General features: G+C 43.4%; 1 long non-coding RNA gene across 1 annotated transcript in view; it reads left to right on the top strand.

Annotated features, from left to right (window-relative positions):
• Positions 1 to 22,386: 22,386 nt before the first annotated feature.
• The window catches only part of LOC138762649 (uncharacterized), a 60,085-nt gene continuing 54,910 nt past the window's right edge, over positions 22,387 to 27,561 (top strand). Inside the window, exon 1 of the long non-coding RNA XR_011357018.1 lies at positions 22,387 to 22,623. This is a non-coding gene — a long non-coding RNA (uncharacterized lncRNA). The remainder of the gene's footprint in view (positions 22,624 to 27,561) is intronic.

Here is a 27,561-nt window from a genome sequence, read left to right on the forward strand (position 1 = left end):
GCTCTAATCTGGTCCAATCTGTTTTTTCCTTTGTTTGATAAAAATCTGATGGGTATCTTAATTGTGCTGCTCTATAATAATTCTTAAAGTTTGGTAGTTGTAAGCCTCCTTGTTTGTACCATTCTGCTAATTTATCTAGTGCTATCCTCAGTTTCCCCCCTTTCCATAAGAATTTCCTTATTATTTTCTTTAGCTCCTTGAAGAATTTCTCTGTTAGGTGAATTGGTAATGATTGAAATAGTTATTGTGTCCTTGGGAAGATGTTCATTTTAATACAGTTTATCCTTCCTATCAGTGTTAGTGGTAAGTCTTTCCAGTGCTCTAAGTCGTCTTGTAATTTTTTCATTAATGGCTGATAATTTAGTTTATATAGATGGCTGAGATTATTATTTAGTTGAATACCTAGGTATTGAATTGCTTGTGTTTGCCATCTAAATGGTGATTCTTTCTTAAACTTTGTGAAATCCACATTATTCATTGGCATTGCTTCACTTTTATTTGCGTTGATCTTGTACCCCGATACTTCTCCATATTCCTTCAATTTTTTATGTAATTCTTTTATTGATATTTCTGATTCTGTTAAGTATATTATAACGTCATCTCCAAATAGACTGATTTTATATTCCTTCTCTTATATTTTTATCCCTCGTATTTTATTTTCTGTTCTTATCAGTTCTGCTAGTGGTTCTATAGCTAACGCAAACAGTGAGGGAGATAGTGGACATCCCTGGCTTGTTGATCTGCTTAATTTAAATTGGCTTGATATATATCCATTTACTGTCACTTTCGCCAATGGTCCCTTATATAATGTTTTAATCCAATTAATATATTTCTCTGGTAGGTTGAATTTTTGTAGTAATTTGAATAAATAATTCCATTCTACTCTGTCAAAGGCTTTCTCTGTGTCTAAAGCAACCACTACTGTTGGAGTTTTGTTTCCTTGTACTGCATGGATTAAGTTAATGAATTTACAGATATTGTCCATTGTTCGTCTTTTTTTAATAAATCCAGTTTGGTCTAGTTTTACTATTTTTGGTACACAGTCGGCCAATCTGTTTGCTAATAGTTTAGCTATAATCTCTGTTAAGTAGAGATATTGGTCTATACGATGCTGGCGTTAGTGGATTTGCGCATGTGCGGTTGCGCACTTTTGTTTGGCTCCGTGAGCCATCTTTGTAGTCCTGAGTTCGGTGTTTCCACTGACCTCAGGGAGCCGGCTTCTCTCTCCACGGTGGGCCTCCTCGTACAGGTAAGGCCATCTTTCTCTTCTGATGTCTTTCCTCCTTCTTCCCGTTGTTTTTGGTTTTTCTTTCTTTGCTGCCATTTTCTCCAAACTTTTATTTTTAATTTGTTATGGTTTTTGTGTTTGTGGCTTTGCTTTTTCTTTACTTTTTTAAAAACTTTTCTGGAGAGGGCTGGTATTTTCTTACCGGTCACTACTCCATCACGTGACTTCCTCTAATGTTTGGACATCTTGAGTGAGCTCGGCTGTGTTTAGGTGCTGTATATCCCACTGAATTGACATCTTAGAGTGCTTCCACAAAGCATGTTTCAGTATTTTGTATGGTGAAAACAGGTTAGTTTCACCATGCTGATAATGTGTTATTGCAATAGTCATCTTGTCTGATAGGATCAAAACCACAGGTTTAGTGCATGTGCTTGGCAAAGCTACCATCTGCAGAATTAAGACTGAATGAATCTCATAGAACATTATAGCATAGTACAGGTCCTTCAGCCCACGACGTTATGCCAACCAATAGGAATCTTCTCAATGAACTAAACCTTCCATACCTTACACCCATAACCCTCTTATTTTTCATGTATTCATACGTCTAAGAATCTTTTAAATTTTCATATTGTGCCAGCCTCCACCAGCACCACCACCACCACTAGCAATGCATTACAAGTGTCCACTACTTTCGGTGTAAAAAAAACATACCCCTGTCGTCTCCCCTAAACTTTCCTCCCCTCACCTTGCACAGATGTCCTCTGGTGTTTGCTACTGTCCTCCCAGGAAAGATGTATTTGTTGTCTACCCTATATATGTCTCTCATAAACTTATAAACCTCTATTGTCACCTGTCATCCTTCTTTGCTCCAAAGAGAAAAGTCCTTGGTCTATTAACCTTACCTTATAAGACAGATTCTCTAATCCAGGCATCATCCTCATAAATCTTCTCTGTTCCCTCTCCATTACTTCCAAATCCTGTAATGAGGCAACCTGAACTGAACACAATGTTCTAAGTATGACCTAATCAGAGTTTTATAGAGCTGCAGTCAGAGTCCTGCGTAAAAGTAATATTGTAACAGAGAGCTAGTAATTAAAAGGTTGCCCCATGCATTTTGGCATCCACCAGTTTACTATAGCATTAATTCTGCAATTAAGTTATAAAGACAAGGGTAGATGAACAAGTTGAGAGTATTCAATTTCTTGAGTGGAGTTTGCAGATTTGACCAGTCAGTTTAAAAAAAAATGGAATTTTCTGCAGATTGTTCAGTGTAATCATAATTTTCACTGGGATCTTGCAAGATGCCAAACAATTTTTTAAAAATCTTTCTTCCAAATATATAAATTTAATAATATCCGTCTGGAAAAAAATTGGGAAAACATTGACAGATCGGATTGATATACAATATATTGCAGAATCTTGTATTACAGGAAAATGTCCTAAGCTATTTTACAGCAACGTTATTGGACAAAAAGGAAGTTTCAAGGATGGTAATATTTCAAAAGTATATTGTTTTCAGATGTTAGATTGTATGGAAAATGATCAATAAACAATTTATTTTTCTTCACTGTCCCCTTGGATATTTCCACCTTCCCTGGGTGGTAGCACCGCCCACTTTGGCACTTTGGGAATGACTGGTTTAGACTGATCCTCTCATATAGAAGTTGCAGAGTTGGTTGCCTCTATAATGATGATGGAAGATGACCCGTTACCCCTAGGATTGTAGCTGGTGGTCCTGCTCGTGGTGATGCCCCTGGCCAGCAGGTACTGCTGCAGCTCATCACACATGAACGATGACCCTTGGTCACTGTGGATGAAGCTAGGGTACCCAAAGAGCATGAAGATATTATAGAGAGCCTTGATAACTGTGGCCATAGTCACATCTAGGGAAATTATGGTGAAGGGTAAATGAGAGTATTCATCGATAATGGTAAAGAAGTTGACATTCCATTTGGAGGAGGGGATGGGTCCTTTGAAATTAAGGCTGAGGCACTTGAAGGGGTGGGTAGCCTTGACCAGATGCGCTTTATCCGGCCAGTAGAATTGAGGTTTGGATTTGGTGCAGACCTGACAGTTTGCATTCGGCATGGACTTGATAGTTTTTAATCATAGTCTAGACTTCCTCAATAGAGTATGGTAAATTCCAAGATTTGAAAAAATGAGTAACTTCAAGGTAGCAAAGGTTATTGTTGAGAGCCTGCAGTCTGTCCATTTGAACACTAGCACAAGTTCCTTGGGAGAGAGCGTCCGGAAGCTCGTTAAGTTTGCCGGGCCAGTAGAGAATGTTATAATTGTAAGTGGACAGCATAATTCTCCACCTGAGGATCTTGTCATTCTTGATTTTTTTTTCCCCTTTTCTTATTATTATACATGAACGGTACCGCTCATTGATCTATGAGGAGGATGAATTGTTTTCTAGCCTCCAGTAGTGTAAAGCCTCCACAATTTCCTGGGCCTCCTTCTCAACAGAGGAATGGCGAATTTCAGGGCCTGGTAGGGTTTGTGAGAAAAAGGTGACAGGTTTACCCATTGATTGAGTGTGGCAGCCAGGGCAAAGTCAGACGCATCGCTCTCCACTTGGAATGGTGTGGAATTTTCAATGGCATACGTGGTTGCCTTGGCGATGCCATCTTTGATACTGTTGAATGTGGCTTGGGCCTCTGCTGGCAGGGGAAATGTGGTGGCTTTGACCTAAGGGCAAACTTGTCAGCATTGTTGGGGACCCATTGAGCGGAGTATGTGTAGGACCCGAGGCATCTCTTCAGAGCTTTTAGGGTATGTGGAAGGGACAATTCCATCAGCGGATGCATGTAGTCCAGGTCGGCGCCAATGACACCATTCTTGACCATGCAACCAAGTATGGCTAGCCATGCTGCCCAGAACACACATTTATCCTTGTTATAAGTGAGGTTCATCCATTTGCCTGCCTGGAGAAACTTGCAAAATTTACTCCATGATCCTGCAGGTCATGGCCGCAGATAGTAATGTTATCTAGGTATGGGAAAATGGCCTGTAGATTGTAGAAGTTCACCATGTGGTCCATCTTCAGCTAGACAATGGAGACCTTGTTTGTGATGCTAAAAGGGACCCGGAGGGATCCGTAGGAAATGGTAGAGGTGGCCATCTGCCTCGAATGCCATATACTGGCGGTCCTCAGGGCAAATCAGGAACTAGTGATATGCCAACCAGGTCAATCGTGGAGAATACCCGATATTGCGCAATCTGGTTGACCATATCAGATATGCAGGGAAGGGGCTAAGCAACAAGTTGATGGTCTGGCTGTAGTCTATGACCTTCCTATTCTTATTTCCATTTATTAACTCAACTGCCCTCCAAGGGCTATTATTGGCCTTGATGATGCCCTCACCCAATAAGGGCTGAAATTCCACCTTAATAAATGTCTGTCAGCCACACAGTATTGTCTACTCCTGATGGCCACTAGCTTGCAATCAGAGGTGAGGTTAGCAAACCTGGGGGTGGGGTGTCAATCTTGAGGGTTGAGAGACCATACATTGCCTGTGAACTGTTCTTTGCAGATTTTGGTGGGGGGAGGGGAGGGGGAGAAGGGGCCCATTGAATTTCAGAGTGACTTTCTGAAGTTAGCAATGGAAATCCAGCTCCAGTAGCAAGGGGGCACAGAGTTGCGGCATGATGAGCAGTCCAAAGCGTTTGTACACTATGCCTCCAACAGTGAGGTTCACTATGTAGGACCCAAGGATGGCTGCCGTATATGATTTGGGTGCGAGTGATATCCTATGTTAGGTGGGATAAACTTTAAGGGATGTCCATCATGGACCTAGTGAGTTTGTGTGGTGCCTCCTGGTTTAGGGTGATGGAGGCTAGTATGGATTCATTGTCCGAGTCTGATGGGTGCTCATGCACCTGAAATGGCTGCTCTCAGCCCCAAGCTGACTGGCCTCGACCCTTTGTGGTATCGTATGCCTGGAAAGATGGTGTTTGGCATGCAGTCAAAATGGCAGCCTACATGATTTGCACATGGTATCGCTGGTGAGCAGGGAAGATGTTGCTGATCATGCTGCCCAGAGTGGTAACTGTCCACATGCAGCACTGCTAGGTTTCATGGATAGTTTGAACTGGCAAACTTTGGAATAATGCCGCTTTGTCCGGCACCTGGAGCACACTGCATGCTTGGCAGGGCAGTGTTTCCTTGGGTGCTGACCCTGCCCACAAAAGGAGCACTTGGAGAGATCACTCACAATGTCAACGGAGGTCAGATCACTATAGTAGTGGGATGGTGTAGGGGACCAGTCATTAATGGGGTGGGATGATGCCCCATCCCAGAATAGCACCCCTGTGGCAACCAAGTGACCAAATAATTATCTGAGTTCTGGAAAGCCACCTCGTGTGTCTCTAAGTTCAACTGCTGTTTGCAGGTCGAGTATTTTTTGTTCCAATAGCCATTGTCTTATGTACCTTGAGCGGATACCAGCCACATAAACATTTCTCTGGTCCTCTGTGTTCTGGGCGGCTAACACGGACTTGTAGTCACGCGCTCTACACAGGATCTGGAGGGCCCGCAGGTACTCGGCACTTGACTCACCAGGTCGCTGTTTTCTGGTGGCCAGGAGATGCCTGGTGTATACCTCGTTAACCTTCCTGAGATACTGGGCCTTGAGGATCTGCATGGCTGTTTGGTATGAGCTGGTGTCGCTGACCATCGTGAAAACTTGGGACCTGATATGCAACAGGAGTAGACTCAGTCAGTTAGCATCCATGGTGATAGCATCCATGGCCACTACCAGAAAGTTTGCAAAACAGCAAAGCCAAAATTTGAATGAGTTTGGGGCATCCAGTGACTGAAGGACAATATCAAGCTTCTCAAGTTTCAGGTACTGTTCCATGCTTTTTGAAATTTTTAGTTAATAAAATTGATGTACCATCAACCTCGTTGTTCGAAGCAAAGGGAAAGGGGGAGCATGCAAGGGTAGGATCAGTCTCAAGTGGCATGTCCAGCTGGCAGGAGCCAATCATGGCACAACAGTGGTTTACCACACACCTCTTCCATGGCACCCTCCCAAGAGAATGTCAGATCTGATGAAGACACTGCTGAGAGCTGAACCAGAGGGCCAAGCCTGGTCTCAGGTTAGTGCTGGTAATTTTTGGTGGAAAGATAAGCTACAGGCTGTGGCCTGCAAGCAGTTTCCAGTCTCTGGGCATGTTCAGTAGCCCCATATCTGGGAGTGAGGAGGAGTGTGTCTTGTGGCTTTTCCCTCCCAGATGAAAAGTGTTGGGGCATGGGAGGGTTATCTAGGTGTTTGGTGGCAGGGTATTTGTTGTTTTTTTTTATTCGAGTACTGCTGCTAGGCATCTCAGCCCTTGATTAAGTTACCAGGTATTTTGACTTGGATTGACTGATATTGCAACCAACAAAAATGTGCTTGAGGGTAGCAGGAACTGCACAGAGGGGACATGCTAGATCCTCTTCTAACCACAGATGGGAGAGGGCAGGACATCATATGGTCTTTGATAATGAAGCTTGTTCTATTTGACTCCTTATTCCACAGGTCCTTCCAGGTTACTCTCCTCCTCTCAACACCCTCCCATCTTCTCCATTGCCCTTGTTTTGATTGAGATATGTCTGTAACAAGCCTGGCTGCTGCTGTTTGTTTGCTGCACTTCCTCCACTACCAGTTGCTGACATTCAGATGGAATTGCTTTCTGCCAGATGGGTTTCTTTTTATCTTAGCCAAAGCCCCCTCTACCTTGGACATAACCCACTATGTTCTGGTGTTGGAGGGCTGATTTTTTGCATTTGGTACTGCGGCAGCCAGCGTCCATTTTCTGTCTGTTGATAAGGCTGGGGCAACTCCTCTTGCGCACAGATCCAGTGATTTCGTGAGCATCATCTCTAGCCTCATTTTGGCATATATGTATTCCTCCACAAGGCTAGACAGACAACTTCAGGATTCCATCCCCATAAATCCCAATTCTCTTGAAATACCTGGGTAGACCGAGCCACTTCTTTGTTTATAAACTATGCAGTCTCTCTGTTTTATCAACTTTTGATAGAGATGTTTCATATATTCAATATCAAATTCCTGGGGGTCAACATCACTGAAGATCTGTCCTAGGCCCTCCATGTTAATGCAATCATGAAGAAGCCTCACCAGCAGCTAATATTCATGAGGACTTTGAAAAAAATTGTTAATTCACCAAAGGAAGTTGCAACTTTCTACATGGTTGCATCACTGTCTGGTATGGAAGTGAAAATGTATAGGACAAGAAAGAAAAAAACTACAGAGAGTTGTGAACTTGGCCAGCACCATCATGGGCATCCATCTCCACTCTATCGAGGACATCTACAAGAGGTGGAGTCTTAAGAAAGCAGCCACTATCCTCAATGGCCCTCATCACTGTGGTGCGCTATTGAACAGAAGCAAACACACAAAACATAAAGTCTGTTCAACAGGCTTTATTCGACATAAACTTCCACAGAGTTGGCTGTGAGGAATGCTGTTGCAAGCTCTGAGACTGTCTTCGAAGAGCCAGATCTAGCTTATATCCCAGAGGGTGAACGACAGCTGACCGGGTGGGGCTTGGTCCATTCAGGTCAGCTGATTGACAGCCGGCCAGGCGATGTCTTGTCCCTGTGCTCCTCTGCAAGTACAGAGGTCGCCCCCTGCAGTAGGCCGGTGGTGTACCACCACATTCACCCTGTGAGAGATGAGGAAACTTGACATAAAAATATGAAAGATGGGGAAACTAGTGCAGACATGTGGAGTAATGGATTAAACCAGTATGAACAGGCTGAGCATGGAAATTAGAATGCAGGAAGCAGAGTCAGCGTCTGTAAGATAAGAATCTTCTAGTCTTTTCGACAGGATCAGTGAGCCCCCACCGTATGAATAATAGAATGTAGGAAGTTGAGATAGTCTGGATGAGATAAGGGTCTCCTAGCCCTAGACAGAAGTACCAAGTTCTACATGTATAATTAGTAAGCTATACACAGATTTATCAAGTTATGCATATTTAATTAGTAAACCCTAGACAGGATTAGCGAACTCTGCATATGAAGGGACTGTAGCTCTGAGAGTTAGAAAGGTGTGAATGGGAACAAGGGCAAGGTTGTGAATAAGGACAATGGGGATAATGACATGAGAAGACATCGACAGGATACCCCTTGGTCCTCCAAGTCCACTGAAACTGCACGTAGGCAGGAAGGATTGCCTATGCCAAACCCATCCAGGGGGCAGAAGAATGTGAGGGGGAGGGTATTCTGATACTGAAATCCACTGTATAAAAGTTGGGTGAGCCCCAGTGTATGTGTGTATTCCCAGGGTAAGGGGAAGCACCCAACTTTGCATTGTTGTTATAATAAATGTTCTTTGTTCTCAATTTTTGTCTTGAGCAATTTCTGTTAAGGTACTTCTATTTCTAACAAATGGGGGCTCGTCCGGGATCACACTCCCTCCACTGACAGAGTGCCCAACGACGGGGGTAGGTGCATCCCAGCTGATTCAGCTGGACTCATGGACAACAGGTGGCTAGTCAGTGGAAGAAGCGAGTGATATCCGAGAAGAGGCATTGAGAACAAACGACGGGAGAATGTTAAGGAAGCGCAATAAGAGTAGCTACTGGATCTGGTAAGAGAAATTTTTATACCTGTCAGTATGGGAGGTATGAGCAATAAGAAAGAGAATCCTAGTGAAGGATTGGATGATCAGATAACCAAATAGAGTCCGTTAGGAGTAATGTTATCTGACTGAGGTTCGGGGAGAACTCGGGGGAAAAGACAAACTTATCATGATTAAGTACTGTTGTCTGGAATTTGTTAAAAGCCCTATTAAAGGGAGCTCGGTATATTGGCCGAGGCTCGGATCCGAGGATGACTGGATGTGTCAGGAACTGAACATCCGGCTGTATAAGAATCAAAGGGATAACATTGAAAGCAGGGAATAGGCAGCCTGCTGGCTCAGAGGATCAGTTGACGAACTGGTCCTGAAAGAAAAGAGAAGTGAGGACAAGAGAGATGAGGAACCTCTTGTACCTGGAACACAAGGATGGGATGTGTTACATTCCCTTCCTCAAGAGAATAGGGGTGGTATGATGACCCGTTCGCAAAGTATTAGATTGCCTCCTCGGTCAACGAGAGACAGAGGCAAGGTTAGTTATGAGCCGAGTGAGGACCTACTGGAAGAAAGGGCAGGATACTGTGAGTCAGTTTCTGAAGAGCAGGATTTCAGAAATAATAAGCTAGAAGTTAGCTGGATGAGACCCCTGTGGGAGGTTCCCGTGGGAGGGGGGTCTCGGTTTTGTAAATGTGCCCTTGATCAGTACGGAGGTGCGTAATTTTAAGAGGGAAATGATTTCCCTGATAGAGGATCCCCAGGGATGCGCTGAACAATTGGATCAATTGTTGGGATCGAATATATATACATGGGATGAATTAACGGCTATATTTAGGACTCTGTTTACCCTGGATGAGCGTGGAATGATTCGCCAGGCAGGGATTAGAGTCTGGGATCGGAATCACCAAGGAGGACCAGATGCGGTACCTGGAGAAGCTAAATTCCCCTTGGCTAGACCTAATTGGGATAAAAATATCAATGATGGTCGGGTATTAATGGAAGAGTATAGGGTTAATCTGATTAAAGAAATCAGGGAATCTGACCCCCTCAGCATTTTTGAATAGATTGCGTACGGCTATATAGCAATATGGGAGTCTGGATATAGAATCCCCAGCAGGGGAACAATTAGTATTAACGAGTTTCGTTACAAATTCAGCCCCAGACATAAGGAGGAAATTACAGAAAACTGAGAATTGGCATGAGCAGGGAATAACCCAGCTTCTACAAATTGCGCAAAAAGCCTTTGTACAGAGATCTGAGGATTAGCAGAAGGGAAAGGCTAAGATTTGAATGCAGCCATTTAAGGGAGCTGTGGAGGGGCAGCAAGGAAAAGGTAGGGACTGTGTGCCAGCTCCTGGACGTTGGGAGAAGTGCCGGGAGTGGGAGAGTAGAGACCAGAGATAATTTCATAAATCACGACTTTTCACTTCAGTCACTGACCAATATTGATTAAAATTCATGCTAAAATTTAAATGTCATAAATGATCGTTTATCAATACTGTAGAATGAGCGAATTTAACTACCAGTTAATTCCAATTTATGAAATAAATTGTATTCAAATTTGATTTTGCACAGGGAGTACCTGAGAGTTGAGTGATGTTATAACATTTGCAGGGAGAAATGTTTGCGCAAATAGGGTGAGTTCTATACATCTTAACTTTAAGTGTATGTGAGATAAAGAAAAGATCTGATGTGTAAAGTGGCTGGATCAGCCAGTTGAAGGGGGAGTGTGCATGTCCCTTTAAGCACGTTGTGGCTCTAATAAATTGTATGCTGTTCACTTGAAACTGAGGCTCCAGGCTCCTCTCTTGCAGTTAGGGGTATGGAGCCCTATCAATAGATTTAGTACACATTCAGCAGTCAAGGTCTGTGAGCTTAAAAGATCGCCCACCTCTGGAGAATAAAGAAACCTCTGGGGAATCCAATAAGTTAATGATTGATTTCTCTGGTGCATTTTCCTCTGGAGTGAAACTCATGCCTCAGCACAATTTCTCTGTATTGCCGCTGTAATTTAGTTCTAGAATATGATTTAATTAGTGGCATAGTTCAGAACAATTGGGTGCATAGGCATAACAATATCATTAATAGCTCACAGATCTTGTACCAGATGCTATTCAGTACATCTTGACTTAAGGACTGAAGAAATTGGCATGTTAGAATGAGATTGGCAGGGCACCAATATTTCTTGATTCAATAATGACACCACAAGCTCCAGGATTCATGTAGTAGAACTCTAAGTTGAATATAATAAAAACTAGACTGTACTTAAATGATTGTGTGTGCAATCCTCATAAATACATATTTTGAATGTTTTCGGTGCCGGTTTTTACAGATTGTTTTAAATAAGGCCAGCTCCTATGGGCTGTGGCGCAAGGCATTTAATGTTTAAACTACAATAGCGATGTTAAATAATCGTTAAATTCGTTGCCGTCTGCAGTGACAAAGACATGTCTTATTCCCACTCGGCTATTTTTAAAATAAATTCATTTCAGAATACAGTTAATATCACTCGCCGAATCGTTATGGCTAATGGTGTAATTTTCAAATACGAAGCGATCTTGATGGTTAGGGATGATCTGACTCTGACTACAAGTAGAGAACATAATCCAGCAGCCTTTTTAGTCTCTCCAAGCTCTGCCAACACCATCAATGAGTTAGAGCATATATGCTTGGAGGTGATAGACCTGCAGACTAAGATTACCTGCCTGTTAAGGTACTTCTATTTCTAACAACCCCCTTCTTTAAAATTATCCCGGGGTGGGGGGGGGGGGTGAGGTTCCAGTCTGTGGTCTACCCAGAGCCCCAAAACATATACACATTATTTACAGATTGAGATGGTCGGATGGCCGTCGGAGTCTCTGCGACCGTTGCAGGACTGGCTCCTGGTCACTGGTCAATGAGAGTATGTGGGGGCTGGGGGTGGAGGCCGGAGCGGCTGGTATGGTTCAGCTCAGAGGAGTGGCCAGGGGGAGGGCCAAGGTTGAGGTGTGTGTGTGTCACATTAGATGGGTGGGGGGGGGCAGGTTCATCCCCCACTGTTGTAGTGAGTCCTCTGTACCCAAGGGATTCTTGAGTGTCCCATAGCTGTCTGGGGTCAGGGGGATTTGTCAGGTCCTGGGCTGGAGGGTGCTGTGCTGTGTTGGGTGCTCCTGCTGGCACCAGGTCCCTGGTGGAGACTGTGTCCTCCTTGCCACTGCTGAACCTAACGTAGGCATAGTTGTGGTTCACATGTAGGAGGAATACCTGCTTGACCAGGGGTTCGGCCTTGAGTGCCCACGCATGTCTATGCAGGACCACTGGTCCCGGAGACATGAGCTGCGAGAGATGTTCCTGTCGCCGATTTCCTGCGGAACGAAAACGGGTGTTCATGAGGGGTCTCGTTGGTAGCTGTGCACAGGAGTGACCGAATGGCATGGAGTGCCTCGGGAAGGGCATCCTGCCAATATTCTATGGACCACCCCTTTCACTTAAGGGCCAGGAGAACTGCCTTCCAGATAACCTTGTTTTCATGTTTCACTTGTCCATTACCTCTCGGGTTGTAACTAGTCGTGCAACTAGTCGCGATACCCCTTGGTGTCAGGTACTGGCATAATTCCTCACTCATGAAGCTAGACCCCCAGTTGCTGTGGATGAATGTGGGGTAGCCAACCATGGTGAAGATCTGTGTCAGTGCCCTGATGATGGTGGCCATGGAGGTGTCTGGGCAAGGGATAGTGAAAGGGAAGCAGGAGTACTAGTCTATGACCATGAGCAAATAGACATTCCAATTTGTGGAAGGCAGAGTCCCCTTGAAGTCCATGCTGAGGTGCTCAAAGGGACGAGTGGCTTTTACAACATGAGCCTGAGACGGGCGAAAGAAGCGAGGTTTGCATTCCGCGCAGTTCCAGCATGCCTCGATCATGGTCCTGATGTCCCTGACGGTTTACGGGAGGTTCTAGGACTTGATGAAATGGTATAAGCGGGTGACACCTGGGTGGCAGAGGGACTTGTGCAGTGCCTGCAGCTGGTCGTCGTGGAGCTTGACCGGGAGAGGGCATCAGGGGAGTTGTTAAACTTCCCCGGATGACGCTGGATGTCGTAGCTGTATGTTTCCAGCTCGACTCTCCAGCGCAAGATCTTATCGTTCTTGATCTTGCCCCTGGGTGGTGTTAAACATGAACGCCATAGCCCACTGGTCGGTGAGGAGGGTGAACCTCCTGCCGGCCAGGTAGTGGTGCAAGTGGCAGACTGCTTCCACGATTGCTTGGGCCTCCTTTTCAATGGTGGAGTGCCCTGGCTAAGAACTGTGGAGGGTCCTGGAGAAGAAGGTGACCGGGCGCCTCCCCTTGGTTGAGGGTAGTGGCAAGGGCTACATAGGAGGAATCATTCTCCATCTGTCCGCGGATCAAAAGCGTATACTTCTGGCGGCTGTCAGCTTGCAGTCTGGCATGAGGTGTGAGAAGAGGATGGGAGGGGCGATGCGCAGTGTGGAGAGGCTCCAGGTTGGCCGGGGCTGGTTAGATGGTGCACTGTGGAGCATGAGTGGGGGTAGGGGCCCCCTGAAGGCGAGGATGATGCACTGCAGGTGGCATTGGAAGTCTAAACCCAGCAGAACTGGGGCGCAGATTTTGGGCATGACTAGAAGCCTTAACTTGGTATATGTCTCCCCCTCCCCACCACAGTCAGATCAGCCGAGCAGCACCGAGGGAATTGATAGTCTGGTCCTTAGCAGCAGAGATGATAGAGAAGGTGGTGGGATGGATTTTTAGCTTTAGGGAGTGGGCTACGCTTGGGTGAATGAAACTCTTGCTGCTACCACTAATGATTAGGCACTTCGTTATCTTCCCGTTGATTTTGACGTCCGTCATAGAGCGTTTGAGGTCATGGGGAATGTTCCTGGTCAGGATGTTGGCCACTAGGACTATCTTGGAGTCCGAGGCGTCGTTCCCTGATGGTGGAAGCGAGTCGTGGCCGTCAGCATCCTCTGCAGGCGTCGGGAGAGGTAAGTGTCGACCAGTGGTGCTCTCCATTGACGTGGGATGCGGTGGTGAGCGGCGTCCAGAGGCATGGGGTGTGTCGGTAGGGCAGCCTGGTCAGTGCCTGTGTCGTTATCGTCATAGGTCCCATCTTCATTGTAGGCCTCATCTTCATTGTAGGCCTGGGAGGGCCTGGGTGGCGGTGGTGCCTGTGCCTGACCGGCCCAAGATGGTGTTGCCATGTGGGAGGGCAAGGCATGGTTGGCCACCTTCCCTGGATGCGCTAGTTGCGACAGGGGAGTTGACATCACGCTGCTGGCTTTTGTGAGGGTGATGTCCTCGCGGGCATTCCATTGCGTAGACCAGAAGAGACATTATTGTAGTCTTCGGGAGGTGGCGCTGGCAAGAGTGGGGTCTGATCTGGGCGCATGGTGTGCACACGGCAATCATTGCCAGCGAGGCCAGAAGTTGGGCCACTGGGTTTGGGGAGGCCAGAAGTGGCTGCGGGGGCAATGGCGTTGCTTGGCAATCACAAGTGGCAGGGATTGTGAGGGAGGGGGGCAGGTCGTAGAGGGCCACTGAGCTGCCGGTGGGCTTTGAGAGGCATACTTTGGCAAAGTGGCCTTCCATGCCACATCTTGAACAAAACTGGTTTTTGGCTGGGCATTTTTGGTGCAATTGACGATCTAGCCCTCGGACATAGGTGTCTCTGATCAGTCTCTTGACCTCCCTTTCATTTACCTCGGGTTCAGGCAGACAAGTTCGGGCCAACAGAGTAGATATGTCCCAGTGAGGATCAAAGGAAAGGCTGGGAGCCTTGGTTTTTGAGGAATATTAGAAACTTGATTAGGAGAAAGAGGGAGGTGTACAAGAGGTATAAATAGCAGGGTGATGAGAAATTGAAAGAGGACTACAAGGAGTGTAGAAAATATCTTAAGAAATTAGAAAGGCCAAAAAGAGGCACAAAGAGGCTTTGGCAGGCAGAGTATGAATAAATCCAAAGGGTTTCTATCGGTACATAAAAATTGCAGAATAGTGAGGGATAAAATTGGATCCCTTGTAGATAGGGAGGGTAGGCTATGTGAAAAGTCAGAGGAGATCGATATTCACAAGGGAAAAAAATATTGTACCAGTTGAAGTAAAGAAAAATAGTGGGGAGGTCATGAATCACATAAGGATAACTGAGGAGGTAGTGATGGCAGTGTTAAAAAAGATAAAGGTGGACAAATCTCCCGGTCTGGATAATGTATTCCCAAGGACACTCAGGGAGACTAGTGTACAGATAGTGGGTCCATTAACAGAGATTTAGGAGTTATGGTAAATAGTACCCTCAAAGTTGATACTCAGGTAGATAGAGTGGTGAAGAAGGCATTTGGAATGTTGGCCTTCATAAATCGGAATATTGAATTTAAGAGTTGGGATGTTATGATGAAATTGTACAAAGCATTGGTGAGGCCAAATTTGGAATACTGTGTGCAGTTTTGGTCACCGAATTATAGGAAGGATATAAACAAAATAGAGAGAGTGCAGAGAAGGTTCACGAGAATGTTGACAGGATGTCAGGGTTTGAGTTACAGAGAAAGGTTGAGCAGCCTGGGGCTTTTTTCTCTGGAGGGTAGAAGATTGAGGGGGGATTTTATGGAGGTGTTCAAGATTTTAAAAGGGACAGAGAGAGTCAACGTGGATAGGCTTTTTCAATTAAGAGTGGGGGATATTCAAAGCAGAGGCCATGGTTTGAGATTGCAGGGGGAAAATTATAAGGGGAACATGAGGGGAAATTTCTTCATGCAAAGGGTGGTTGGGATGTGGAATAAGCTTCTGGCAGAGGTGGTTGAAGCAAGGACGTTATTTACATTTAAGGAAAGACTGGATAATTACATGGAGGGGAGAGGATTGGAGGGATATGGACCAGGTGCTGGTCAGTGGGACTAGGAGAGTGGGGATTTGTTCCGGCATGGACTAGTAGGGCCAAACTGGCCTGTTCTGTGCTGCATATGGTTATATGGTTAACTCACGCAGGGCTCCCAGATAGGACTGCCATCTCCCCAGGCAGCTGGGCACAGATACTTAGGAGGTACCTTGCAAAGACCACATTCGTGGGAGGTTTATACATGGTCTTGAGGGTGTTCATCGCTTCTGAGTACCCAGTGCAGACTTAGAGAGTCTGGAAGGCTTAGGGACCCAGCTTTAATCGAAGTAAGGTGAATCTCTTTTGATAGGAGTCCAGGATGTCGTCGGCATGAGCCTCGATGATCACTTCAACTGTGTGCTTCCAGATCTCAAAGTGTGTTTATGCTTCTGGATGGTGTGGATCGATTTTGAGGCTCCTGGTGCTCAGCAGCTTTAAAATTTTATGTTGAATAAATTGTGGTGTACTATCGAACAGAAGCAAACACACAAAACATAAAGTTTGTTCAACAGGCTTTATTCGACACAAACTTCCACAGAGTTGGCTGTGAGGAATGCTGTTGCAAGCTCTAAGACTGATATCAAAGGGCTGGTTCTGGCTTGTATCCTGGAGGGTGATTGACAGCCGACCGGGTGGAGCTTGGTCCATTCAGGTCGGCTGATTGACAGCCAGCCAGGTGTTGTCTTATCCCCATGCTCTTCTGCAGGTACAGAGGTCACCCCCTGCAGTAGGCCGGTGGTGTAACACCACAATCACTCAGGCCATGCCGTCTTAGCATTGCTCCCATTGGGAAGGGGGTTACAGGAGCCTAAAGAACACCCAGCAGTAATAGAACAGCTACTTCCTCTCTGCCATCAGATTTCTGAATGGACAATGAACCACAGACATTCCCTCAGTTTCTCTTATTTTTGCACTAATTTATTTATTTTAAAAATGTAATTTATTGCAATATGCACTCTGTTATGCTGCAAAACAATAATTTTTGTGACATGAACCTGACAATAAGTTCTGATACCGAGCATTGTCCCATGCCCAAATGGAGGTGTGCCTTACACTAGAGAGAGCACTTCTAGTTTGTTATCATGGGCTATGAAGAGCAACAGTGGAACCAATCATTGATAAGCAAATCTGAAGAACATTGAGACCATAAGACAGAGGAGCAGAAGCAGGCCATTTGGCCCATCGAATCCACTCCACCATTTCATCATGAATTGATCCATTCTCCCACTTCCCTGCCAACTCCCAATGACCTTAAATTGTAAAGCTTTCATTATAAAGTGTTTTAATTGAATGTGACCAGTTGAGCAGGATTGTGGCATTGCTGTATGGTCACTGAAGTTTGAATTACATTCTGAAGTTTTTAAATTTGACAGTGACATTTTTTTAAATGTTGGTTAATCATTGGAAACAAAAGTTCATTTTTTTTGGAATTTTATAACAAGCTTTGAAACATCTGCAGTAAACAATTTCTTTGTTAGATTTTTTAAACACAAAAGCTGCAGATGCTGGAATCTTGAGCAGACAAAGAGTTGCTGGGAGAACTCAGCTGATTAAACAGCATCCATTAGTTGACTGGCCATTTCTACTCATGGATGCTGTCTGACCTGCTAGGTTTCTCCAGCAATTCTTTGTCTGTCAAAGTTGTGAGCCTGCAGCTTAAAGATTGAACCCGAGGTATTGGCTGCTGCCAAATCAGCTTTGAGTGAGGCTGAAGCCTTTCTTTCACACAATTTGGGGTCAGGGACAGATCTATCTCAATACCTCCCTTACACATTCTAAGTCCCTGGAAATAGTTTGCAATTAAAAAAAAATAAAGTCTATTTTTCATAAACGTGCAGCCATCCTAAGAATTTGTGTATTTCCTCTAGCCTCCCTGAGAACTTCCTCTCATCCAACACTGTTGCATAATCGTTAAAAGGATGAAAGCATTGCAGAAACAATCAGTGCACGTGGACTGGTATTACAAATGACTCATATTTTACAGAGCTTGGGGATTTTGTGAAGCCTCTGGTTGAAAGTGAATGATTGTGGAGTGGAAGAAGTGTTGGGACAAAGGTCAGCTGACTGTGATAAGTGGAAAACACTGCCATGTGGAGGTCAGTGTAGATGGACAGAATGTGTGGAGTGGAGATGGGGAGGCTGAGACAGGAAAGTCAAGTGATGGACCCTGAAATTTGGAAGAATGGTGAGTGGGGAGTGGCATATGATGTTTGGGAACTTGTGAGGTTTTTTTTAAAAAAGAGGTTGCAACTGTAGCGTAGACACTGCAGTGGGGAGAGACAGGGGGTGGCAGGCCAAAAAAAGACTAGGTCAATAAAAACATTAAAGAGAAACTCTCTAATTGGATTTCCTTTTTGAGCTAGAGCCAGTCAGGGAAGTGCCCTTTAACATGTTGCTTAAGAACCAACAGCAATTTTAAAAGCAAATGGAGCAGAGAGTGCCAAGCAACAAGTGCATTTTGTGCCACAATGAAGTGTATTCTCTTGGAGACAATGAGCATTGTGGGAGATTTAACAGCACTATATGTTCCACTTTAAAACATGCTCAATAGTTCTCAATGAGAACAGTGGCAGATTAACCATTAGGCTGAAGCCAAGGGGCCTGGAAAGTAAGGGGACATGTCAAACAACAATAGAAATAAGAGATGCAACAATAGAAATGTTACTTTAATAATGCCAAAGGGATTTGGGCCACAAGATTAAAAGTATTTTTAAATTAAAACAACTTGTAGCTATGGCATGATCAATGACCACTCACAGACACGAAGCAAGAGGCAAAGGCTTTATTGATCAGAAAACCCAGACATGTCTTTACATGCTGCTGGCTCACGTCCAAGGCATATATGAAGGCAGAGACTAGGGCTCTCAGTTTTTATTAAGGGATCTTATGGGGAGGGGCTACAGGTACAGAAGGCGGGTCAGCCTGCTCAGCCTAGTGAGGACCTGTGCGGACACGCCTGCAGTACTGTGTTTCACCACATTCACCCCTCCTTTTTTGAATGAAGTCCAATGGGGGGATGCAGGGCAATGTCCATCGGCTTGAGTCTTGTAGTCTGTCGAGTTCAAAGGTTCAGCCACTCCGGTGGTTTTATTCAGTACTGAGATCTCCGAAGTACTGGTGGCTGTATCATTGTTTTCAGAGGAATGGTGGCTTGTTTGCTTGGCTGAGTGTTTGAGAGCTGAATAGTGTCTGTGTCTACCAAGTCTGTGGGGGTGGAGGGGGGGAAGCTGTTTGTAACAGTGGTGGGAGGGGAAACACTCCAATGTGGGGGAACACTCGGGGGGGCGGGTGCGTGTTGGGGGTGGAATCACTACTTCGTCTGTTAGGGTGATCCCTGGTGTTGTGTATGCACTCACACAATTAAGACTTGGAAACCTGATGCTTTCTCATCCTTTACTTCTATTAGACTAACCTGGCTACTGACAAACAGGGTTATATATATATAGATATATCTATATATAGATATATATAGATATAGATAGATATATCTATATATATTTATATATATTTATATAGAGATAGGTAAACTATATTTATATAGATATATCTATCTATATCTATATATATAGATATATCTATCTATATCTATATATAGATATATCTATCTATATTTATATAGATAGATATATATATATATATCTATATAAAAATATAGATAGAGAGAGAGAGAGTGTAATGATGTCCAGCAGAGGGTGAGCTTTTACCTAACACTCTTTCCCCCCCTCACGCCCACACTGTGCGATTAAATGCTGACTGCGCCCCTTCGAACTTATAAGATTACATCGGGCCCAGGACTACAAATGAGAATTGGAATATATCTCGTGAGTAATTATAATTATAAAAGAGGAAGTATTTAATAACAATCAGGGCACATAGTCCTTAAAGCATCCAGGAGGTCTTCTTTCTCTTTTGGACTGCCTTGGAGTGGTTTGCTGTGCTGGTCTTTGCTTGGGACCCATAGATAGCTGTGCCGGTGGCGATTGCCCACCTTTGCTGACCTTTGGCGACGACTGCCCATCTTCACTGTCCTTTTGGCTGCATGTCTCAGTTACTGGACTCCTCACTGGACTGCTCGGCTCCACGAAGGTCTCTGCCCCTCCCCCGCCATGGCCTGAGGGGTGGGATGGTCGGGGCAGGCCACGGCAGGTCTGGTTCCACCTCCTCCAGTTCATGGACCTTACTGTCAGTCAGTTTATTTTCCTGTAGTGGGTTGACAGTGTAAGCAGCATGGGTAAGAGAACTATGTTGGAAGATGCTTCACTTTTGGCTTCTGGACAAACTGGATGAGACGGGATCTTACTCCATGTCAGATGTATTTAGATCAGTGGTTCTCAACCTTTATTTTTCCACTCAGTTATCACCTTAAATAATCCCAGAGCATCTATTCTATGGCAAAGGATGTCACAGGTGCAGAACGTGGTCTTCAGACAACTCGAATACGGTGGGCCAAAGGGTCTTCCCACGCTGCGGTTTGCATTGAGGATTCTCTGGCAGCCAGAGAAGGGCTTGCAGTCTAGGGTCAGAGGTTCTCGGCTCATCATAGTGGATCTGAGCGGAGTGGCCAATGAGCTGTGGATCAAGGTGAATGGGCAGGCAGAGAAGGGGAAAACATGGGCAGTCCAGCTGCCTGGGAAAAGCTGGAGGAGCCTTGTAGCTAAGGCAGCGTCCCCGGAGAACAATGGTGTCGATAAGAGAGTGAAGGTGACCGGAGAAGAGAAAAGAGGATACATTTAGAATTAGTTCACCCATTCTCTCCAAAATGAACAGCAAAATCGCAATACTAACCCAAATGAGTGGTAAAGCATAGAACAGCTTTAAAGATTGAAACTGACATGACCCAAATATGATATTGACTAAAATCCTCTTAATTGATTGGTTTATTCCACCAAATCTGATACACGTCCACAGAAAATCATCTCATGATTAGAGCGGGTATAAGCTTGAATTTAAATAGCTAATCTTCCATTAAAATACACACAAATGTTGGAACTACAAATGATTAAAATTCATTCCTCCCTCACCCCCACTCTCCCTATTTACTTCCAAAATTAAATTTACTACCATAATGCACCGAATTGTCCTTAAGTTTATGGAGTCTAGAAAAATTGCACTCAACCAACCAACAAACTATGGCATGCACAACTCCAATGGAGTGTGAGAGAGACTGAGTGAGAGAGAAGGTTGGAAGGAGATGAGTTGGGTCATGGCCTGCGAATGCCCCCCCACCCCACCCCATGACACCAACCCTGGAGGGCCTTACTAAAGATCAGCCTAGGGGCCCAGGTGGTAGTTAATCTGCCACTGAATAGAAAGTCTGAATGAGATTTCTAGAGTGGCAGGTATTAAAGCAGAAACCACTGCAACAATAAAGGGTCATCAACCTGAAACTTTAATGTTGTTTCTCTGTCCACAGATGCTGTGTGACATTCTGAGAATTTACAGCATTCACTGTTTTTATTTTTGATTTCCAGCATCTGCTACTGTTTTTTTAAAAATTTTCAGCTATTCTTAATCGTGTCCTATTCTGGCAGAGGGGGGAGGGGGGAATGAGTTGTTTTTCATATGTATGATCTTTAAAATGCCAGTTTACATAATTGAATTTGTCATTTCAACATAAAGTATGGAGAACAAACTTGAAATTACTTTAATTAATAACTTTAGTGACTGAAATGGAATTTCAGGCTATTATGTCAGTAGAATATGGACTGCAGCATATGTTTCAGGATTAATAGTACTGCATTAAGTAACACAAGCTATGCTGGTGCTACCAATAAATTTGTAGGCTGTTTTAATGCTGATAAAACTATTTTTAGATTCTATCCTAAATTATCCTATTGGTAGATCAGTAACTTTAAATAGTGAGTTGCATTTACATTCATTCATATTTTGATGTGGATTCACACAGAGACACACAGACACACACAAAATAATTCAGGCAATTTGAAGAAAATGAGGTTTCCTCAATTTAATTTAAAGCCACTAGAGTTGGCTCAAACCTTAAACAAGCTACCATGCTTTCAAAAGCTATACCATATTTACAGAGACTTCAGCATGACATTTCTAAACTGAGGAACAAGAAAAGCACATTATCGAGGTCAATGTGGGGTTTAAATTTGATTCTCTCCTCTCCGTACTCCCAATCCAAGTGACAATGGGAGGGAGGGAGCAAACAAACTACAGCAGCACACTTGACTGTTCCTTGCCAACAGCAATTGTAATCCAATTTACCTTCTTGACTGACTCATTGTTCCTCCTGAGTCTTGTACGCAGGTGCTGATAGACTCTCAGATTTGAAGCTGCAGCTTTAAAAAATTTATTTCAAGCAGTTATCAGAAAAATGTATAAAAGGCCACGACAATACTTTTGATAACAAGGCTAATCTCACATAATCATTTTGTAAATGTCACATTTACTGAGAGTTGAAGTTCACCTTGCTGGCTGATGCCAAGACCATTGAATTCAACAATGAGGAATGGGCAAAAATAAAGATGTTTTTTACTTGTTTATAATTTTAATTAACTTTTTTAATGTTTTATTTATTACTCATAGTTAATGTTCGTAATACTTAAAAGATTGAAGTTATTTATGCTGTTGACAAGTTTACCAGCTAAAGGTTCCAGGGATAGACACTTGACCCATCCATTATCCAAAAATTCTAGATTCTAGAATGTGGTTATGCTTGCAATGTTTCTGATTTGGAGGGTGGAATAGCAATCCACTGTTACATAAAGAAATGTAGTTAGTCTTGGCTATAGCTATAAAAATGGATGTAGCTTCCAGTGAGCATATGATTATTTCCCAAAAGACTGGCTGTATAAGATAAAATCTTTCTATGAATTGTTTTGCGAAGAGTATCAGGTTTAGTGGGTTCACAGAGAGATGAGTCTGGACACGAGTGCTACAATCACATGTAGCTTTAATTAAAACATGGCAAACGAACAGGTGAGAACGTTAAACGATATTTGATTAATATTTCACATAAGCGACAATGTAGACATTCACCTCAGACTTCGGTTGGACTCTGACAATGGTTAACTTATACTTGACTCGCTTCCACACTACAAACAGGGACTCTTATCCACACCCAGTTCCCTGACCCACAGGGGCGCTGCTCTCTGCAAGTCTTGATCTATCACAATACTATGGCTCAGCTTCAGTGTAGTGCACACCTTTCCCACGACACTTCCAGTGATTCCACAGTAGCGATCTGGCGAGGATTGACCTCTGGGGCTTGGATCATGAGGCAGAGAGAGAGAGAGAGAGAGAGAGAGAGAGAGAGAATGTGCTGTGTGTTGATGTTATACTCAGTGCTAATCTGTGCTTCTAGCCAACAATGGCACTAAGTGATTTAAATTAGCCAATGGTGTAGTGTGCACTAATGGGAGGCCGGAGTCCCAACTTGATTGACGAGTAATGTGACTTCCAAATAAGTTTCAGATGGGGACACAACATTCCATGTCACTCAGCAATCATGTTGATGACAACCAATGACTCTCTGTACATGTTGTGACTATAAAAAAAAACAGGAAAGAAAATAAAAGAACAAAAAGACGTTTAAAAAAAGATACTAATGAAGTGGATCAATATATACACAAGTGCCTTCCATATGATGGTCAGGACACATAATCAAATTCAATAACAATGCCTCACCAGCTTCCCCCACCCCGCCACTCATTCAAATAGGGTCGCTGTATTTCCAATGGAGCAGGGTGCTGTGGATGCTGCTCCTTGGTGTCATAGGGGAGGAAAGAAATTTGGTCACTGACTCGTGTGCCTAGCTTCTCCAGCTTGACTGGTAAATGTGAGCACCCTTACGTCTGTGAGCAGGCATTGCAAGGCCATCCATCAGGTGCCAGAGTCCCGTGTTGCCTTGCTCATCCCACATCTTGGCTTCAGCAGCACACTTGATCACTCTCTAAGCACAACATCCAAATGGCTATTGCCATGCTATCCCATGGTGAGGTGGGGGAAGGCCAGGAGGCATACATCCAGGGTGTAACCTGGGCCAGTGCATGACACCAGGATGCCGTTCCTGTTCGCATTCTCTTTAAACAGGTGCCAAAAGTGCCTGTGTTGGATCCCTATGGTTGAGAGCCAGGAGGAGTCAGGACTGAAAGTTAGCCAGTTTATGATTTTAAATAAAATGGGAGGGCTGGTGGGGATGCTGTAATTGCTGAGTGGTAACAAAATATTTCTTGCTGGTGTGTGATCTGTAACATCATAACTGTGATCTGTAACATTGTAATTAAAATCGGAAAGTAACAATTTCCTAAGTGTGTTGAGACACATTATGCAAAGTAGATACCCACAACTCAGGTGCAAAAATAGTCCATTACAAAGGCTGTACTTGAAAGGTGCAGAACAAAGATGCGGTCAAATATCCAATGTTTAGGTTTCCACGGCAACATCTCTTGCGTGTCTTGCGGAGAGTTCTTTTCACAAAATAACTAACAAACTGTGTCTTACTGGTTGCTGTAAAGGTCCCGGCGGAAATCAGTAATGAGATCACAGCAGTCTGTTGAGATCAGTGTGAGGAATTGCATATATGTGTTGTGCTGACATGGTCATTTGAATCAATAGAAACTTTTGTTATTGGACGACCATTTAAAACAGCTTCAATCTCACACAATACTGCCTGAGATTGTCATCATTCAGCAATTGATTATTCAAAATGAAATTAAGAATTTTTTTTATTGATCTAATCTTTCTTTCCACACACCTCTATGAAGTGATCCTATACATGGGTTAAATATCCAATCAATTTCATTTTGAATCATGAATTCGATGTTGATTCCAATTTTGAATTGCTTTACCTAACTCTAGTTGAGCTCCTGTAAAATTAGATCCATTATCAAAACTTAACTCCTTCACTTGACCACGCCTGGTGATAAAACATCAAAGAACATTGATAAAAGCGTCTGTATCAAGCGATGACGCTACTTCAATATAAATTGCTCTAATAGTCAAACAAGTAAAAATAGCTCCGTATCACTTTTCAACACTTCTTCCTCATTTTACTTGCAAATGACCAAAATAATCAACTCCCACATATTTAAATGGGGCTTCATCAGGTGAAACTCTCTCTTGTGGTAAATCTGCCATTGGTTGTTGTTCAGGTTTAGCATTTGCACATTGACAAATAACATATTTTGATATAATTCTTTTGATCAATGATGAAGGACTAATTATCCAATATTTCTGGCGCAATTCTGATAACATGTGATTATTAATACGTTTCCTCATGTATATGTCGAGCAATCAAATCAGAAATAGGAAATTCTTTAGTTAAGATGATTGGATGTTTAATTTCTCCTGGCATTAATGCTTTTTCCAATTTTCTTCCTACTCTCAATACATCATTTACAAGAATAGGATTTAGCTTGTAAACTTGTCTTTGTAACATCCAGATTTTTCTTTAATTTTGATATCTCATTGTCAAATGCTTTGCTTGTCAAAAATAAATTATCTCTAATTCAGTATTCACCAATTCATCAACTGTCAGGTAACAGCTCCTTTGGAACTTCAAATTTTATTTCTTGATATGATGTAAAAACAATAGCCTTTAATCTGAGAATCCATGCTACTGCCTTTTTCAAATGAAACCACAAGGAATAATAGCAAATTAATTTAACAATCAGATTTTCCTCATCATATATTTGAATTGTATTTACATTAGTGTTTTGGATTTCTGGATCCCATAGAAATTTGCTTTAACTTTTCTGGATTTTGAGGCCAATCTTCTTGAGATTGCGAAGGAAATTGAGGACTGAACACCCAGGTGTTGGCTCTTATCAGAAACGCTTGAACTTTTGATCCTCATGAAGCCATACCAGCTGGATTATCCACTGTTTGAACTATCTCCATTGATTAACATGCAAAACCTTCTCGATCTCATTAATGCTGTTGGTCACAAAGGTACAAAACTTCATAGTATTCTTGTTAATGTATTGAATCACTGATGTACTATCAGACCAAAACACAGAATCTGCTAACTCCATCTGTAATTTTCTTCTTTGTGTCCACTTTACTTGCCATAGCAGCAGCAGTCACTTCCATTTGAGGTATGGTGACTGGCTGTAATGGAACCACTCTAGCCTTTCTCATTACAAATCCACAATGTATTCGATCTTGATTATTTCTCAGTACGAAATAACTGACGGTACCAAAACCACCCTCACTTGTTTCAGCAAAATGGTGTAATCGAGCAAATGTGACAATTCCAAAGTCTATTGGTTTGAAACATCTGTCAACTTCAAAAATTTTTAACATTTTAAGACTCTCAAACCAATTCATCCAATCTTGTCTGATAGAATCTGGTACAGCTTCATCCCATCCAAATTTTCTTCTGCATAATTCATGCAGAATTTTCTTGGCTATTAATACTATTGATGCCAATATTCCCAAAGGATCATGTATCGAATTTATGATCAATCAATCTTTCCATCTTATAAGCCTGAATTGAATTATATTGCATTTTCTTATTCTCCAGTTCTAACCTTTCTTTCTCCAATGGATTTTTTGTAGATTTTTTCCAAAGTTCCAATTTCCTTCTCTAATTTAAGATATGATGGAGGCCAGGGACCTCAGTGGATCTTCTCAGTTGTCCTATTCCAACTGGGTGACTTGAGGTCATTTATCCCAGTGCTTGTTCATTGGTAAAAGGGAAATACCCAGTGCTGGATGGCACTGGTTGACATGGGAGCAGAGTATTCAATCATCCCTGGGAATCCTGTGGGGTGGAGGGGTCCCAAAGTCTATATAGAGGGGCTTGGGGGTTTCATCCTCTCTGACAGAAAGGAATCTCTTCTCCTCTCCATTGGTAATGAGCCTCACCATCCCATTCTTGTCCTGATAACAGTCTCCCCCAGGTGTATTCTCAAAATGAATGTACTGAAGGGATATTCACTGCGAACCAGTAAAGGGAAATTCACATTTGGGGTCACCCGGGCAACCATCATCGTCACGGCGGCCAATTGGACTCCCCTTGTCATTCCACTTCCCACCAGTATTGGGTTCTGGGGGAAATGAGGAGATTGTGGAAGCAATTGATGCCCTCCTCTATGAGGAGGTAATAAGACCTGCCGTGTCCCCCTCCAACAGTTCGATTAAAAACCAACTCATGGTGAATGATATTGACTACTGCTAATTGAATAAATTCACCCCTTGTCTCAGCTGTTCCCGAGGATATTGTGGACAGGGACAACAAACCCTGGTGTGGTATGGTCAACCTCACCAATGTGCTCTTCTCCATCCCTTTAAGCCCCACTCCCAGCATCAGTTTACCTTCACCTGGGGTGGCACACAATATGCCTTTAGCCGCCTACCCCAAGGGTATGTCCACAGTCCCAAGCTCTGCCATGAATTAGTAGCCCATTATTTAAAAGAAATTCCCTCCCCCTGACATTGCTGTAAGCCACAATATCGATGATATTCTCATCTAGGGACCCACAGAGGAGACAATGGCACTGGACTCCCTCATCTCTTGGCTCCTTATTTGTCCAACCTTGATTGACAAGTGATGTGACTTCCAAATAAGTTTTAACCGATAGGAGGACATGTGACCACCTGCAATACACATATTCCAGACAGGCAGGGAGGCCATGTTTCCTCCACACACAACAATAATATTACAATGGTGGATTCTACAGATGAATATTGCAAAGGTTACCTTTTCATTTATGAAAATCATTAATTTGAGACATAGTTTGCTCCATTTTCCGATTAAATGTACTTTCCCATCAAACAGTAATTAATATTTATCTTCCAGAGATTGGATTTGAGATGAGAATCAAATGAGAATTATGTTCTTTTTCAAGAAAAATTGTGTGAATCCATAGCTACTGCCTAATTGTCTGTTGCTCTTCAGGATAAGAAACCAGA

Source organism: Narcine bancroftii, chromosome 5 (genome assembly GCF_036971445.1).
Source record: "Narcine bancroftii isolate sNarBan1 chromosome 5, sNarBan1.hap1, whole genome shotgun sequence".
In the NCBI taxonomy this organism is placed as follows: domain Eukaryota; kingdom Metazoa; phylum Chordata; class Chondrichthyes; order Torpediniformes; family Narcinidae; genus Narcine; species Narcine bancroftii.